General features: G+C 41.3%; 1 protein-coding gene across 8 annotated transcripts in view; it reads right to left on the reverse strand.

The window, feature by feature from the left end:
* The window catches only part of ZNF462 (zinc finger protein 462), a 103070-nt gene extending 86165 nt beyond the window's left edge, over positions 1-16905 (reverse strand). For 4 of the 8 annotated variants that reach the window (XM_067553281.1, XM_067553279.1, XM_067553282.1 and 1 more), the window contains exon 1: positions 16523-16904. The gene's annotated coding sequence lies outside the window, so the exon portion shown is untranslated. Of the gene's footprint in view, positions 1-14746; positions 15797-16522 lie in introns of those variants that run through there. The other 4 variants (XM_067553277.1, XM_067553278.1, XM_067553276.1 and 1 more) reach the window with 4 other exon arrangements.
* Between the last annotated feature and the right edge of the window lie 745 nt (positions 16906-17650).

A 17650-nucleotide genomic window follows, 5' to 3' on the forward strand; every position in this document is an offset into this window, starting at 1 on the left:
CAGCTAGAGTAGGAGAGGAGGTGAGTAGTCCCATCTCCTCATGGAAATAGAAACATGGCAAATTATCATTTTATTTACTAGCATATAACCTGTAAATAATTTTGTATGCAGTAGTTACTTAAGTTTCTCAGATGAATGATGAGATAATACTGCTGCTGGATTGCCATATACCACAAACCAGTATTATACTTGGAGAGCTTTAGATGAAGTCACTACCAAGCCATGTGAGCATAATCAAAGCATAAAGTGGAACATATGAGGACATTAATATTGGTCTTGTGATGTCTTCAGAATAATGCATATTGGACTCTTTTTATGCTAGGTTCCTTATTTTCTTTTGGGTAATATTTTTATGTAACTGCACATAACTGTCTTCTTTCTAAGTTCACTACATTATAAATCTTAACCTTGATCTCCCACATCATCACCACCACAGACATTAGAAATCACAGGGAATTGAGATTTCACAGGAAGGTATGTTGTGGTTATGTACAGATCACAATGCCTACAGGCATTCATACAGCCATTCATCAAGGCATCCTTTGCCTAGTGTTACTTGTTTTGGGTATTTGATGTCAGAAACAAAAAAAGATATCTATTAAGAACATTCACTTAGATGACTGCTCCACAGCATTATGAAGACCCATTATGATCTCCAAAACCCTCAAGAAGCTCTCTAGCATCCTACTCAATACTTATTGGTCGGGCCCATTCCTCTGGTTTAAGTCCTGTGGATTCCACTGGTTCTAATTCCTAATCAGTTAGAGCTGATGTTGTATCCATGATAACACAGAGAACAGTCAGTATGTGAGATCATATGTCCCTGCAGATTGCTTTATATCTGAAGCCAGAGCTCCTTGCTGAAACAGGCTAACTCAATGGAAGACTGCCAAGCCTGCTATGGGTAAGATATTATTTTAGAAGTTATTTATAATCAGCTACTCTCACAGTGAATCACACTTTTTTTGGTTTAAAAAAAAAAAAAGTAAACTAAGATTTCTTTAGAGCATTTCTACAATGCAAAGAAGTTTGAAGAAAAAAATCCCAAGCAAAAATTGGGGACAGCATGAAACATTATCGCTTATTTATTATGGGGAAAACACTTCTGATTGTGCTAGGAAGTTGTCAAATAATACTGAAAACACTGGACAACCAGCCAATGGAAAACAAAACTTTGTAGAGTGAGAATTATACAAGGAGCGATGAAGGAACCATATCTTCTATTATTAAAGCAAGTTGTCTTGGCTCAGATGTATCCTTGAACTGGCTAGTGTAGAAATAACTACTGCAACCTAGGATTATTTTAAATAAGTTCTGCATTGGGAAATGCCATTCCAGTTCCACATAATTGTTCGGTGTCATTTTTAGCTGAACTTTAAAAACCACCACAAATATACTGTGAGCACAAGTCCTAGACTTGCAATACTTCAACCAAAAATCTTCTGAATGGGGCCAGTGGAGTGAGCAGAAGGGTGAAGGGCTGAAGTTATTACAGCACAGAACAAACAGTCTTAGACAAATCTCGTTTTATGTACATCCCCTCCTCCCATCCCCAAAATGCTACTGGGAAAACATACCTGTGGGTTGACTACTTCTGTCATCAGCTCTTAGGAACGGCTGAAGCTAGTCATACCTTCAGTGCTACCACAAAACAGCATCCAAGACAAGTATTAATTCAAGTGAGGCTGTAATATTATTCCTTCAAAATCCTACTGAACAGGCAACAGAAATTGAGGGGGCTCTGGTTATGAAGTACAGCTCTGCCATGCCCATTATTGAGTAAGCTCTGGTGTACTCCATGCTGAGACTATATGAAGGTGTCTCCGTTTTTAAAAAAAGAAAAATGTCCTTTTTCAGCTGACGGAAGAATCCACAACATTGCAAGCTACTGGGTTTTTGCAGTCTGAGTCAACAGAGTCCCTGGCAAGTTCATTTATGAAGTCTCCTCCTGCCGATTTATTCACTCTACTGATTGCATTTGGCTTTTAAAAACTGGTGGCATGGTTAATTTGCCTTTGGCTTTGACAAAAAGGAACCTTAAGCTGTAGGACTTTCCTGTGAAGAGGGAAAGCAAAGACAATTGTGACAGCTTTCCATGGTTACTTAGCAATTACATAATTGCAAAGTCTATGCAGTATCACTTGCAATATTCTGTACCCTTCTTCACTTCACAGCTGCAGTGCAATGTTCTCAAATGATTGCAGCTTTTGAACAAACTGTCTCTGCACTAAAGACAAAAGGATCTACAATGAAACTTCAGCTGAAGCTCAAGACTTTCACATGACTAAACCCTTGTCATTCTCCAGACTTGTTCAACACCCCTCCCCCCCCCCCTTTTTTTTTTTTTTATCCATCATACATTCTTTAGGAGTGTACTTCAGTTGTTTAAAAAGACAGGCTGAAAAAGAGAAAGAAATGAAATCCTGCTGGGCTGAAGTTTTCAGATGACAAAGCACAAGGTAATCATTTAATACAGAAATGAAAGCAACATAAAAGGACAAGATGCAGAGGGAAAAATCTATTTAGGCTTCCTGCACTGGCATGAAATGGCTGCTTTCCTTCTTACTGCCAGCTCCAATGCTTCATGTTGACATTACACATCCTGTGCTGTAGATCCACCCCCATGCTGCTGCTTGCCCAACGGAATTATCTCCTGCGTCACAGCAGTGGTAACAGAACTGCTGGCTCTGCAGATCTGAAAGCACCATTTCAATGCTTAATACATGCCGCAACTGGACACATTACCAGATATTCTTGGTTGGTTTGTGGCACTCTCAGCAATACATTACTCGGCCTAACCTTCTGCTAACCAGATGGTCTGTTCTTCCCTTGGGATCAAACCATTAAACTTTATTTTATTAAATTCTATCAAAAATGCAGGAGAGTTTATAGCAGTATGTCTGGTTCATCTCCAACAGGGTTGCTAAGATAAAAATAACTGAAATACTGCTTCACACCAACAGGGAACAAGATCTTTTGGAGTAAATATTTAAATGATCTGCCAGATTAAGTACCATAGCAGTATGACCACATGGATAACAATTTATATTATGTACACACACACACACACACACACCTCATTATAAAGGGCCTTGGTAGTATTTCCCTGATCAATTTTCATTGACAACTACATTAGTATCTATCATAATCACTTATAATTCAAAACCAGCTCTTTATAAAGTAACTTGTCAAAATCCCCAGGTTCCAGAAACACCATTATAAATGAGGCTGATGTGAAGGACATGAACACCATCTACTCAATGCACACTCAACATAGCAAAGGGAAAGTTCTTTCAACCCTCATCCTTCTGTGAAATCACACCTCAGGGATATGCAGGCATTAAATGAAATCCAGCTTAAGTATTTATCACACACATGCCAAATTGCATGCTGCCCCCCAACCAAAATGCAAAGTGTGGGAATGAAAAAACAAGGTGAGTATGAACAGAAGTGAAAGAATTATCTACTGCATTAGCACTTGTTAGCTAGTGTAAATGAACTCCATCAGCATCCCTGTCTGCAAGCACAAATGAACTTCTTATGCATTTATGTGGTAGCTGTTGAAAATTAAATGCATTTCGCATTTAAGATGTCATTTCCAAGTGCATCACAGCAAATCCCGAGAGCCACACTCAGTAGAACTAAGGGTCTGGTCCTCCAAACATTTACTCACATGAGTAATCATCCTGAAATTCAATCAAATCACTGGGACAGTTCAAATGAATCAGTGCTACACACAAATAAGCTTTTGCAGAATAAGGTCCTCAGCCCTCATATTCTGCTGTTTTCCATTATGGTTCTGCAGTAAACAGAACTTGCAAGGGTAGCAAAGAGATCTGACCAGTTAAAAAGCCAACTGGACATGAAACTCCCTCTGATTTTGTGGGGCAAACCTGTGAGCTACAGAACAGCACACATTGCCATCAACAGGCTACGTATTTCACCTCTAGACTAGACTAGAAGTTCTCACTATATTTAGATGGCAAGTGTAAGAATATTCACTGTAGCAATTTAGCTTCATCTACCTTTAAAATTTCCCAAATAGAAGAAAGTAAATGTTCTCCATTTTTTTTATGTCCCAGTTAAGATACTACCTCATCATAATCATATGACTGAATTCCATTGCTATGGCATACAAGACTTCAGTATATGGTAATGAACCCTCCAGAAAGTCATTCCACAATCTGAAACATCATCTACCCTTCAAACACACTAAAAATAGCTGACTCACCCCTTGAGGTCTCAACAGCCCATCTGATATTACAGTACAGTATTAGCAAACCTAAGTAGACATGAACTCTTAAAATAAACATCTCCACAGAGAAGACAGGAACATGGGCAAGCACACCCTAGATTACTGTACATCACTGAAGCTACATGAATGAACCTATGGAGAGTCATTTAGCACTGGAAAACAGGGAAGGACAACCAAGTGTTTAAATCGTGCAAGTAAAAAGCAGAAAAAGTTTCATGTTCATTTGCATGCAAGATTTGGTTTGCTCATTTCAAGTCAATCAGTGTACCACCCTGCCACTGCAACTTCCGATTCAAGACTTTAGGTGGGATTACATTTTCTGGTTATGATACCATAATTCAAATATTAACAGTTTTAACATGATTCTTTGTGATCTCCTGATAGCATAGCAATTGAAAGTCTTGTATTTCCCTTTGTTGAGAGCTGTGCAGTACATTGGGGAAGGAGAAGCGGAAGGAGGAAGGTTTATGGCATAGTACCCATCTTTGGTATTGCTCTGTAATCCGATATATTGCCTTTTTTTTTTTTTTTTTTTTTTTTTTTTTTTTAAGTATTTTCAGGTGTATTTATTTATTCATGCAATTGGGAGACCCAAATACATTGACTCATTCCTTCCAACAGTTTCCGTGAGTAATAAGATTCTATCCTTGAATGAAATGTCTAACAGGTCTTACATGATATTAGAGCTTCTGATGGCAGAGTCCATGTACTCTTGAGAAGCAACTTTTTCTTTATCTAATGGAATGTGGTCCAGTGAACTAATCGCTTACACTGGAGGTTATAGCTGACTAAGAGGTATGCTTCTTATTTTTCCTTTCCTACAACTACTGGGCCAAGAGGCCAGAAGAGGCATCATATATGCTGATTCACTTAATGGCCCTAAGTGATATTTACTTCCAGAGGGCCTGATAAAGTCATAGTCTTTCTACATAAGGATCATACACAATGCTGTTTCACACAATATGCTTCATCATAGACAAGGGAACTTGACCTCTATGTGACCTGACAAAGCTGAAAGCTGATATGCTTTCTCCTCTGTTCCCTCCCCCCAGCTGAAGATAAAAGGTCAATAGACCAAAAGGAATTGATACAAGTAGACTTCATATTACATGAATTTAACTTTCAGGTGCACTTCTGACCAGGAATTGAAACATTTCCTTGCTTCCTTGTAAGCACTGGCCTTTGGAGCTGATAGCAACAATTTAGCAGTCAGGAGTTAATTCATTAGACTGAGAACTGTCAGGATACTCTTGCTTTTCCACCAAAAATATGGTAATATTTAACACTCGCTAATTTCCTTAAACTGAATGTCCAAAAAACCTGAATTGCACATAAGGGTTTCAGAGTCTACCAACAGTGATACCTCTAAATTCTGTAGCCAGAGCAAATTACCAAAACAAAGACAAGCAAGAAAAAAAAAAACTGAAATGCAAGATGAGAACTTTCTGGTCACCAGAACAAAAGACAGTATCAGTTTCTTTCTTTCTTTCTTTCAATGGTCTGTCATTTTACTTTTTCCTTGTTCTTTGCAAAACAAAATAAATGCATAGGCAAATACCCATTTCAGTAGAACAGCAGACTACTTAGGCATACCCTTTTGTTTCTCTCTTCCTGAGCTACACAGCTCTACTAAGGCAATACCAAATAAAGAGCTACATAGACACAGTGGGTATATTTTTAGTCTCCTCTTCCATACAAACCCTAGCTAGTAATATACATCTGAAAACAGATGATCAGTCAGCACAACAAAAGGTTCACTGGATGAGTATTTGAGTGGTAGGCCAGTGGTGCTAAAAGATAAATAATAGCCCTTGTGGCCTTCTATCCCAGGATCTCACAGAGTGCTTAATAAGCAATGGTCCAGATTTGGCCACTCTTGCACATAATGAATAGTTCCTTACTCTGAAGTTGGTGCCAACTATTTCTATTTCATCGTGAATAAAAGTGGCAGAATTTGGCCTCTCAGCATCTCTTCTGAGATGGATAAGTATTATCCCTAGATTTGGGGGGTGTGGAGATAAGAGTGATTAGGGACAAAATGTCCAGAAACAACCACTAATGCTGGATTCCTCAGTTTTTGGGTACGCCACCAGAGACCACTTGAACCCAATTTTCAGAAACACTGAGCACCCACAACACCAACTGAAGCTGATGGGAGCTATGGGTGTTCAGCACCTCTGAAGCTATGGGTGTTCAGCACCTCTGAAGAAACCAGGCCCAAGAGGTCTCAAGTTGGACACTCAAAACCAACAACAAAAAGTCAGTGGCTACTTTTGATATTTTGATATTCACACAGCCTCTGGCAGAGCTGGAAAAACTCATGTCTGACTTATAGCTCTATGCCTTAACCATCATTCCTTCATACAATCGCACAAGTTTTAAAACATAAGAATGGCCATACAGGATCTGACCAATGGTCCAGATAGCTCAGTATCTGGTCTGCCAACAGCGGCCAATGCCAGGTGCTTCAAGGGGAATGAACAGAACAGGACAATCATCAAGTGATCCATCTCCTGTTGTCCAGTCCCAGCACCTGTCAATCAGAGGCCTAGGGACACCCAAAGCATGCAGTTGCATCCCTGACCATCTTGACTAATAGCCATTGATGGACCTATCCTCCATGAACTTATCTAACTTGTTTTTGAACCCTATTATAGTTTTGGCCTTCACAATATCCCTGGCAATGAGTTCCAGAGGTTGACCGTGTGTTGTGTGAAGAAGTACTTCCTTTTGTTTCTTTTAAACCCACTGCCTATTAATTCCATTGGGTGACCCCTGGTTCTTCTGTTATGTAAAGGGATCAATAACACTTCTTATTCACTTTCTCCACACCAGTCATGATTTTATAGACCCTACCACATCCCCCTCAGTCATCTCTTTTCTACACTTAACAGCCCCAGTTTTTTACTCTCTCCTAGAATGGAAGCTGCTCCATACCCCAGACCATTCTTGTTGCCCTTCTCTGTACTTTTCCCAGTTCTAATAGATCTTTATTGAAATGGGGTGACCAGAACTGCACACAGTATTCACGTTGTGGGCATACCCATGGATTTATATAGTGGCATTATGATATCCTCTGTTTTATTATCTATCCCTTTGCTAACGGTTCCTAACACTGTTAGCTTTTTTTGACTCCCACTGCACATTGAGTGGATGTTTTCAGAGAACTATCCACAATGACTCCAAAATCTCTTTCTTGAGTGGTAACAGCTAATTTAGACCCCATCACTTCATATGTGTAGTTGAGATTAGATTTTCCAATGTGCATTACTTTGCATTTATCAACATTGAATTTCATCTGCCATTTTGTTGCCCAGTCACCCAGTTTAATGAGATCCCTTTATAACCCTTTCCAGTCAGCTTTTAACTTAACTATCTTGAGTAATTTTGTATCATCTGCAAACCTTGCCACATCGTTTATCCCTTTCCAAGATCATTTATGAATATGTTGAACAGCACTGGTCCCAGTACAGATCCTTAGGGGAGCCTCTTATTTACCTCTCTCCTCTGTGAAAACTGACCACTGACAAAGGAAACCCTTTGTTTCCTGCCTTTTAACCAGTTATTGATCCATGAGAGGACCTTCCCTCTTATCCCATGACAGCTTACTTTGCTTAAGAGCCTTCGGTGAGGGATCTCGTCAAAGGTTCTCTCCAAGCCCAAATACACCTGATCTACCCTTGTCCACATGTTTGTTGACCCACTCAGAGAACTCTAATACATTGGTGAGGCAGGTTTCCCTTTACAAAAGGCTTGTTGACCCTTCCCCAACATATCACGTTCATCTATGTGTTTGATAATTCTGTTCTTTACTATAGTTTCAACCAATTTGCCTGATACTGACGTTAGGCTTCCTGGCCTGTAATTGCCAGGATTACCACTGGAGCCTTTTTTAAAAAATTGGCATCACATTAGCTATCCCCCAGTTATCTGTTACAGAGGCTGATTTAAGCAATAGGTTACATATCACAGTTAGTAGCTCTGCAACTTCATATTTGAGTTCCTTCAGAATTCTTGGATGAATATCATCTAGACCTTGGAACTTATTACTGTTTAATTTTCAGTTTGTTCCAAAACCTCCTCTACTGACACCTCAACCTCAGACAGTTCCTCAGATCTGTCCCCTAAAAGAATGGCTCAGGTGTGGGAATCTCCGTCACATCCTCAGCAGTAAAGACTGATGCAAAGAATTCATTTAGCTTCTCTGCAATGGCCTGGTCTTCCTTGAGTGCTCCTTTAGCACCTCGATCATCCAGTGGCCCCCACTAATTGTTTGGCAGGCTTCCTGCTCCTAATGTACTTAAAAAAACATTGGTGTGTCCATTTCACATAATGGTTAGCAGAAACCTTCAGTGAACGAACCAACTTCGCTAGTTATTCTAGAATTTTTGTTTAACCCAAGTTAGGAAATGTGGAATTCTTGGAGCGGTCAATTTTAAATTAACAACAGGAAGGAAGCAGAAAGGGAAAAAAAGGTTTACTTTTCTTTTAGCTTCATCAACAGACAGCCGAACTCTGACATTCAGACTGCAGTGAGCCCTTTATTAATGATCCCTTTCCCAGCTAAACGCTAAATTAAAGTCTTCAGCAGATAACTAACTTTCAAGTAGTTAAAAGGTAAATATACCACGCTGCATGTAAAATAGCACTGACCTCTTGATCTGAATCTCCAGGCACATGAACCCTTCCATCTTAGCTATTTTGTTTATCTTTTTGAGCAATAATTCAAAAAAATCTCATTTGCACCAAGAGTACAGGATTTTGTTTTCTCCTCCCACCCCCAGCGTGCACATGCACACACACACTTCTATCTTTGCCAGCAATCAGAGACATGTTGACAATTTAAGGAAGACAAGTCTTTATGGGCCCCCTGCAACATACCATCATGTTTTGAATCCATTAGTTTTTACAATCAATGTCCACTTTGTTGTATTCCAGCAATTATGGCCCGTTTAATCTCCATCCAGAATACTCAGCAAGGTAATTCTTCCCATGACCGGTGACATCATCCTAAAGTAACACAGTTTGACCCCGAAGAGACGCGAGAGAGGGAGTTTGGTCATTCAACTGGTGCAGTGAAGGCCTTATTGTCCAGAAGATCGTGGAAAGAGAGACTGTATTTGTATGTCAGAAAATTCCATTTTTTGTATGTTTCAATAGTCTTCACTCATCATCACGAGCACAGATTTCTCTCAGTCTTCCTATATCATTCTTCCTCTTAACATCTGCTTTGTTTTGTCTCACAAATCATTCTAATGCCTCTCTACCCCACGCAATTGCTCTATTACCAGCCAGTTTCCACTACACATAATTATGGCATGCCTTAGCCTACTTTTCTGTTTGCTGAACAGCCCTGCCTATTTTCTACTTGTGCTGATGCTACTGTTTGCTTTTCCTGACACTGTAATCCTTGCATCCTTTGAAGGCCTTATTTCCTCTACCTTGACAGCAGCTGGGATTCTAGTTCTCAGGTCCCTTCCAAAGCTTTCCATTAGCAATAGCAATGCAATGGTTTAACATCCTATTTCTTAAGCTTCAGGTCAGTGTTGAAGCTGTGCTTGCAAGATGTCTTGCAAACATACCATATTATGCAGCTACCCATTCCTTTTCTTAACGATTGGTAAATTATTAAACTGCATATCTATATCTATTTATCTATCTATAATATATAGCATTAATCTGAGAAGGCAAAACCCAGACCCACAATGCAAGGGGTGAAGGTTAACTGTTTCCCAACCCACAAGTTTCTGGGTGAGTTCTATGTACTTCAGCACAAACCTAACAACTCAGCTTTATCTTCTTCCTAAGAAGCATCATCCATGGTAACAACTGGATTACTAAATTGACAAGCCTACTCCCTTCTGGTTATGGTGGTCAATCAAGAGTTTCTAGAGCTATTTGGCCTTCACCATGTTGGCCCAGAAATGATCATTAACCAGTTAAGTTCTCCTTAAGTCCTTCCTAATCACTGATGACATAAGAGTTGGAGGCACAGCAACATTGTCCTGACTGCATCATCAAGATTTTATTCTTAGAAGGAATGTATTTGATGCCCCGTTTGGGAGCAATGTCTATATGCCTCAAGATCTCTTGCCTGTCTTCTCTGTTAGCGTGAAATATTCCTAACTGCTTGACTTCCTTGAGGGATCTTTCTGCCACACCCTTTTCACAAAATATTAAGCTTTTAGAACATCAACCTCGTCCAATTACATAGTGAATCCCCTTCAGGGGCCAATTGTGCAAGTTCATCTTCCATGGTTTCACCGACTGCCTGCAGATTCTCCAAAAACATTGGGGTTTTCAGCACAAGGAGAAAAAGGGAGGTCAGAAGACACAGCTTTTTATTGCCATATCCAGAACGGATATTCAATTAATTGAAAAAACAGAGCAGGTTATGTCTAGCAAATAAATACCAAGCGATCATGACCTTCCACTGTCCGAGGGTAGTTCTTTCCAAATATAGCTTAAGAAAAGTTTCTTCAATTAGCAATTAGGCAACAATGTTTTGAGGATATTGCAATAAGACAGTGCCCCAAGCTGAACAAAGCAGTTCTACCAATGAAAGTATTCTTGTTAAAGATAGAATACAGTAAAAATAAAAACCACATATGAGCCAGGTACTTTCAAGTACCTGGGAAATGAAGATCTACTTTTGCCATACCTTAAAGCTTCCCTAATGCTGTGTTTGTACTGTAAACACATAAGGTAGCTTCACAGAACTCTAAAACACCAGTGGTAAAACGCTAGATCTTGTGGTCTTGTTTCCAAAGTTAAAAGAAAAACTAAACTCATTTGACTTTTTCCCCCCATGTGTTCGACCTCCCAAACCTAAGCTGAATAGACAAAAGAATACTTCCAAAACACAACGCATAAATGAGTTCTTATAAATCAAGTCCCCTCATTTGGAAGCTTCTACTAAACCCTTTTCACGACAACCAACAAGATAATTATCATAAGTGGAGCTATCTCCCTTCCTCCCCCTTTTTCTTCGTTCAGCACTGGCATACAAACCATGCTATTTTAACTTCTTTCCTGTTCTCCCAGTTCTTCTGGAACATTTTATTTTCAACAGTCAACTCGTTTGGAGAAGTGCCATGCTGAAGTTCAACCGTTTACAGTGTTAACTGTGTCTCTGCCAGCAGCTGAAGACTTGCATCACACCACCTTCTCCAGCCTCTCTTAGATTAAAGAATTTGTGTTCTTTGGTCTGAAACATTTTAGAACATTTAAGCAGCCTTAACTCTTATCTCACCCTTGTTTTTTCTTCAAAATTGCTTTCACTTGTTGAAGAGTAAAATGGGCTCCCCCCCACCCCCAACATTCTTTAGTTAACACTTTCAAGACTTGTCCTCAAATCCCATGGGCTCATATTCAATTTTATTATTACCTGAGAGATTTCTCCAAGAATAATTTCCTTTCACTAGCAAGATAGTTCAGTACACCACAGTGTTTGGAGAAACATTGATGTTTAGACTGATGGGAACAGATATCTGTATGGAAGTCACCAACTAGAATTTCAGAATTGATTGACTCCTTTCACCGTTAACAAAAATTATAGAATTGTGTCACTGGTAGAAGACGTGGAACAGTTTATAAAATGTATTTGTTCAGTCCAAGACAGACTACTGCAACCTTCCAGATAAATATTGCTATAAGGCTTCCTACTGTGGTGTGACAGAACTATAGCACAAAGTTCAGTAGAACAAACTAACTTAAAATGACACAGAAACTTAACATGTGCTCTGCAGACTTTTCCTGATCCATCCATAAAAAAGGATCCTCTTCCTCATAACTAGTCCACCTCTCCAATGTACTCTTTGCAATATTTTAGCTCAACTAAGTGTTGTTATTCTTGGCTAATATACACTAGGAGTATATTTTTCTTCCCTGAGTTTGGTCAATTATAGTTTTATAATATGACAGAGCTGGTTAAGGAATATTACATTGTTATTCACAGATTAAGTCCTTCTTCCACAGTTTAAAAACTACAAAGCAATGTTCTTTATCTTAATTTGAGAAATTATCTGCAAGAACATGCATAGATAGTGTTACAGCAGAATAGAACAATCTTAATTCTTATTGCAAACCTACGTGTGCTTACAAGAAGTGCATAAAACCATCATTGGAGATGCTTCTAGCTCACTACTCTTTCTGAGAGTTCATCATTTCAAGAAGGATCTTTATTTTTGGAGTAACCTTCCTCAAACTGTAGCTTGACCCATAATAAGATTTTAGTACTTCCTATTTCCTTTCAAGTGCTAAAATTAAACTGTCCATTCCTTAGGGCCCAGCATAACATCTGCCAAATATCAAAGTATCTATGTGGAGCATTTTCTCCTAATATTTATCAGCCATCCTAACAATCAGTTATTGGTTTCCAAATACCAGTCTTCCTTTAAGTCACAAATCAATGCAGTAACTTGGTTAAATCTCTTTAGCTTTACTGTGTTACAACGATAAATCCCCCCCAAAAAAGTCTTCGCTTTTGCTTGTTCTAGTTTCCATATCAACCATCCAATTTTGCACTCACATCAGATTGTTCATATTCTGAACTCATTATGCATACACATTAATACTTTTTATTTTTCCTGGATAGTGAAACAGCATCTCTTCTATCAATTTGAAATATTCAATAGTGCTTTTTTTGCTTTCCATGTTCCCTCAACAACATAGCTAATGGTGGTATGTGCTTTTCTTAGGTTTGTAATTAATTATTGTCTAAACCAAGGAATGGAGCATCAAAGTCAAGAGAACAGCTGTGAGTTACCACTATTTAGAAAATAAGACCTTCTTTCCAAAGTTATTTTAAGGTTTACCACCTTTTCGATACTTATCAAGTCCATTTACTGTGATGTGAATTTCAGTTCCCACCTGGAGATATCTAAGGTAAGTATCTTCACTAGCAGGAACATTCTTTTCCAAGGAGACTTTAATGTCACACTGAAGAATAAAGAATATTCTTGTGCGAATAAGGCCATTTTCATCCAAACATGAAGAGTGTTGGGTGGTATTTTACATTCATAATGACTAATTTAGGATAGTGATTAAATTTAGGATTTTCTGCAGTGCCAACACCACAACCTGTGCAATCAGCCCTCTGTTGAGGTGCTTCATCTTAAATCTCAGACCTACTTCAGGATAACACTTTTCATGTTCTATAGCAATGGATTTAAGCTAAGAGAAGAACAAACCACATAATCACTTTGGTTTCTTTCATTTTAGAAACTCACTGCTTTTTTGGCTATGGAATATATATTTCTAAAAATAGTTTCAAAATAATAGGGATGGGAGAAGGACTATAAGGACCTGAACTAAACCCTGGGACTTCAATGAGGGTCTTTTCATTTACTTCAGTGGTCCCTGAATCAGGCCCATACCATTGATCAGACCATAGATGGATTTTCATCTCTTACTCAGTTTGTGTCACCTTAAACACACCTGAAATTAGTCTTCCAAGGGTCATCCCACAAATGTATTGTTTCAAAGAAAGACACAGATGTTTGCAGCCTTTCAGATACAGAGCAAGACACACTGCCAACTAGAACTCTAGAACCACACCACTTAAAATGCTACACACAGAACACATTGAATGTATACTACCGATTTTCAAAAAAATGGAAGTGATCAAGAATGTGTTTTTAAACCTGGTAGCAGCTGGAACCACCAAGTTCTACTCCAACAACTATCATCTCCAAGTATTTCTACTTCTGTGCGTATTTTATCTGCCAGCTATTTATACCCATTGATTGAGATCCTAGGACTACCATGTTCCTTTCTTGTGCTCTTTCAGATATTCTGAGCACAGTATAAAGCACATTACTTATAGTTCTCTATTGACCTATGCTTTCAAACTGTATCCTGCAACTCCTTTAAATGCTGCACTGTTTTAGGATTCTAGTTTGCGTTTTTGAAGAACTGCATAAAATCTGCAACCAGTCTGCAAAGCAAGGCTGATGGGGAGAGAGGGTGATGGGACACATGTCACCCTTCTTAAAGGCTGTCCTAAACTATTCCATATAAAAGGTGAAAAGAAATAAGGTTGGAAGAAATATGCCATCATACATATATATGTTTTAAAATATATATATTTTAAGATCTTTGGTTTCCATAATGACGTTAAAAATAAACCAGAACACCAATATTGCTAGACAGTTTCAGAAATAAACATTTTAAGACACTGAAAACATGAAAGTTACTGGAAGTTTTTAAGTCAGAGAACATGAAATACAAGAGGAACCTCAATGAGAAACCATATCTTTTATGGTCCCTTAAGAACCTTCAACTCCCAGCCAGGTACCCCCTAAAAGCTTTGTGGCATTGTAAACATGTAACCAAATAAGTTGGAAACAATGTTCCATTTTAATTTAGATTGTATCCAAAAGGAGGAAAGGCTCCATACAGGGCCACCACCATTTCCTTAGCACCTTAATGACTGACATTTCCTGGTGTTCTGCTGAAGAACCTGAGCAGCCACAAGCTATAGGTACTTACCTCCAAATATTTAAGAAAAATTAGGTCTTTGGCCAACTGAATCAACATCTCAAATCCCATGAAGTTCAACCAGAGGGAAAAATCTAAAAGGTTGACTTCAAGATGAAAATTAAAGAGGAAAAAAAAAGCCTCAGGATGTGTTTCTCTGTGTGGAGGAGCGTCGAAGAAATGTCTTCCATTTCCTTACAGAATGAAGTCACACAGAAGAGCCATCAAAATGTGGCACTCTGAAAAACTGAAGAACCCTTAGGGGGAAAAAATGCACTATGATTAAGCCAGCCATTGCCAGCAAAGCTTCAGAAATGGAGAGCCATCCCTAATGAGCCCTTCTCATCTCAGCTTTGTCTACTGGAAGCCTGCTCTCTTTCTCTCTCTCTCCTCCATTTTCTGGTGGAGCTACAGAACATGACATGGCTTACCTGACTCAGATCACAGCTCTCAGCCAAACTAGTCACTTCCTCTTAGACATGCAAGCAGCTTCATGAGACAAACAGACCCACACGAAAAGCAGCAGCAGCAGAAAGCCCCCAGAAACTTGAAGGTCTTTCCAGTGGCTGACATTAAAACAAATGAAACTTTTTTTTGTAAAAAAAAAAGAAGAAAAAGAAAGCAAGCAAGCAAAAAGAAAGAGAGGAAGGGGGGGAAAGGAGGGAGGAATCCTAGCAGATCACATCTATAGGGAGTTCCAGGAGGATCTGGCTCTGTGTAAGGTAGAAACTACAATGCTAAGAGGAAAAGAAAGGTTACTCCAGGAGACATAAAAAGCTTGGAGACTGTGTCTGCATGGGGGTGGGGAGGAGAAGAGAAGCTTTGTGTTGTGGAGTCTGGACTGGAACCAAAGCAGACAGCTTGCAAATGGAGGACAGGGAGATAAAGGAAGGGAAAGGGAGAGGGGGAAAGCTGCTGAGAGGGGAGGTGGGGGGGGGGGGCTTTTTCTTCCCTCTGTGGCTGGAAGACAGAGACACCCGGGACCTGAGCAAAAAGTGAGGTTCTTTCCTCCTCCTTTCTCTCTCTGCCTCTCACAGGAGCGTGTGTAATGGCTTCTCCTCTCCAGCTAACGCTGTCCTCCTCCAAGCAACCCTTCAGAAAGCCCCAGCCCCCCCCGGAGACGCAGCCAGAGACCCCCACATCCCAACTTCCGGAGAGGCGGGCGGGGGGGGAGGAAGAGGAGGCAAATACCTGGGCGAGGGACCAGCGTTGCACTAGGGGAGGAGGAAGAGGAGGGAAGGAAGGAGAGAAAGAAAGAGAGAGAAAGAAAGAAAGAAAGAGGTCACCCGATTGCCTGGGTCGTGCCAGCACGGAGCTTTCCTCTCTCCTCTGTGTCTCTCCCGTCTCTGCTCCAAGTCCACACACAGGCACCAGCCAGTCCCAGCACACACACACAGCCAGCCATTCCCCCCAGCTCGGCTCAGCTCTCACTTAGCTCCCCATATTTCTCTCCCCCCCCCCCCCCTTAATGCAACAACAACAACAAAAAATTAATTAACCGCCTTCCTCCTCCCACCACCAGCACCAGCACCAGCACCTCCTCCTCCTGCTTCTCCATGCAAGAGAGACTTCTCTCTCTCTCTCTCTCTCTTGCAAACAAAACACCCCCCTTTTTTTTTCTCTCTCTCTCTCTCTCTCCTTTTCCTCCTCGCCTTCCTCCCTGGGCTGAATGAATGGGCTGCAGAGGCAGAAGGGGGTGGTGGAAAGAAAGCCAGGGGAAAAGACGGGCAGAGAGAGGATCTCCCCCCCAAGCCAACCCCGAGATGGGTTTTAATTGCAAGAACTTACAGGGGCGTCCCGGAGCTGCTGCTGCTGCTGCTGCTGCTGCTGCTGCTGCCTTCTCCTCCTCCTCCTCGCCCAGCTCTTCTGCTAAGTGGTGTGCAAGTTGGTGCGCGAAGTCTCATGTGCTCCTCGCCAGGTCTCAGCCATGGAGGATCGCCATCTTTCCCTGCCTTTTTTTTTTTTTTTTTTTTTTTTTTTTCCCCCTTTCTCTCCCTCTCCTTGGCTGGCTGGCTGCAGATGACCTGAGATATCCGTCTGTCTCTCTCTCTCTCTCTCTCTCTCTCTCTCTCTCACTCACCCTCTGTGTCTCTCTCTGAATAATGAGCAACCAGAGAGAGAGAGAGAGAGAAAGAAGACAATCTCCGCTCCTGCCACACAAAACGCAAGAGCACCAGGGGGTGCCCGAAGCCTTCCTAACAACAACAACAACGGGGGGGGGGGGGGGAGAAGAAAAAAAGAGAGAGAGAGAGAGAGGAGAAAGAGGAGGCAAAGGCAAAGCGAGGGAGGGCAGCGATGGAGGAGAAGATGCTGCTGAGCTAGGAGCTGGTGACGATGGAGGAGAGGGAAGGTGGTCACAAAGTTAAGCTTTGGGACACGGAGTCACTCCGAGAGGCCCAGCGTGGAGCTGGGGCGGGCGGGCTCTGAAGATCATCCCAGGCCAGAGCAGTTGCCTTCACACCGCCTCTTGCAGAGAGGCGCTCCGGTCCCCGGGCGAGGAAGGGGCCGGCGGCTCGGAGGGACCTCGCCTGCTGGGTCATAGCTTGCTACCGGCCAGGGCAAAACCCCGCTCCCTGCGCGCAGGGCAGCCCCCGAGCTGAGCCCCCGGCCCCAGCCATCTCCAGGCTAATCTTCCCCCGAGCCCGGGGGACAGGACATAATGGAGCGGGGGCTTGCGAAGTACAAAACCAGACCCACCACGTGGTGGGGTTTTAATCCCCCTTCCAGCTTGCCCGGGGTGGGGAGGGAAGAGGCGCCGATTGTCCATGTCTGGCACGTATTGTGAAGTCTTCTGCCGGAAATCAAGCCTCTGCCATTGCTAGTTGGTCATTGCCCCGCACCGTGGAGGAACCAGAGAGCTTGGAAAAGCGAGCACCAGCCTGCCGGGCTCGCTGGGGGCCGGGCGGTGACCGGGGA

This window comes from Emydura macquarii, unplaced genomic scaffold, assembly GCF_026122565.2.
Source record: "Emydura macquarii macquarii isolate MOO-44397 ecotype Brisbane River unplaced genomic scaffold, CSIRO-AGI_Emac_v2 contig_1451, whole genome shotgun sequence".
NCBI classification, from domain to species: domain Eukaryota; kingdom Metazoa; phylum Chordata; order Testudines; family Chelidae; genus Emydura; species Emydura macquarii.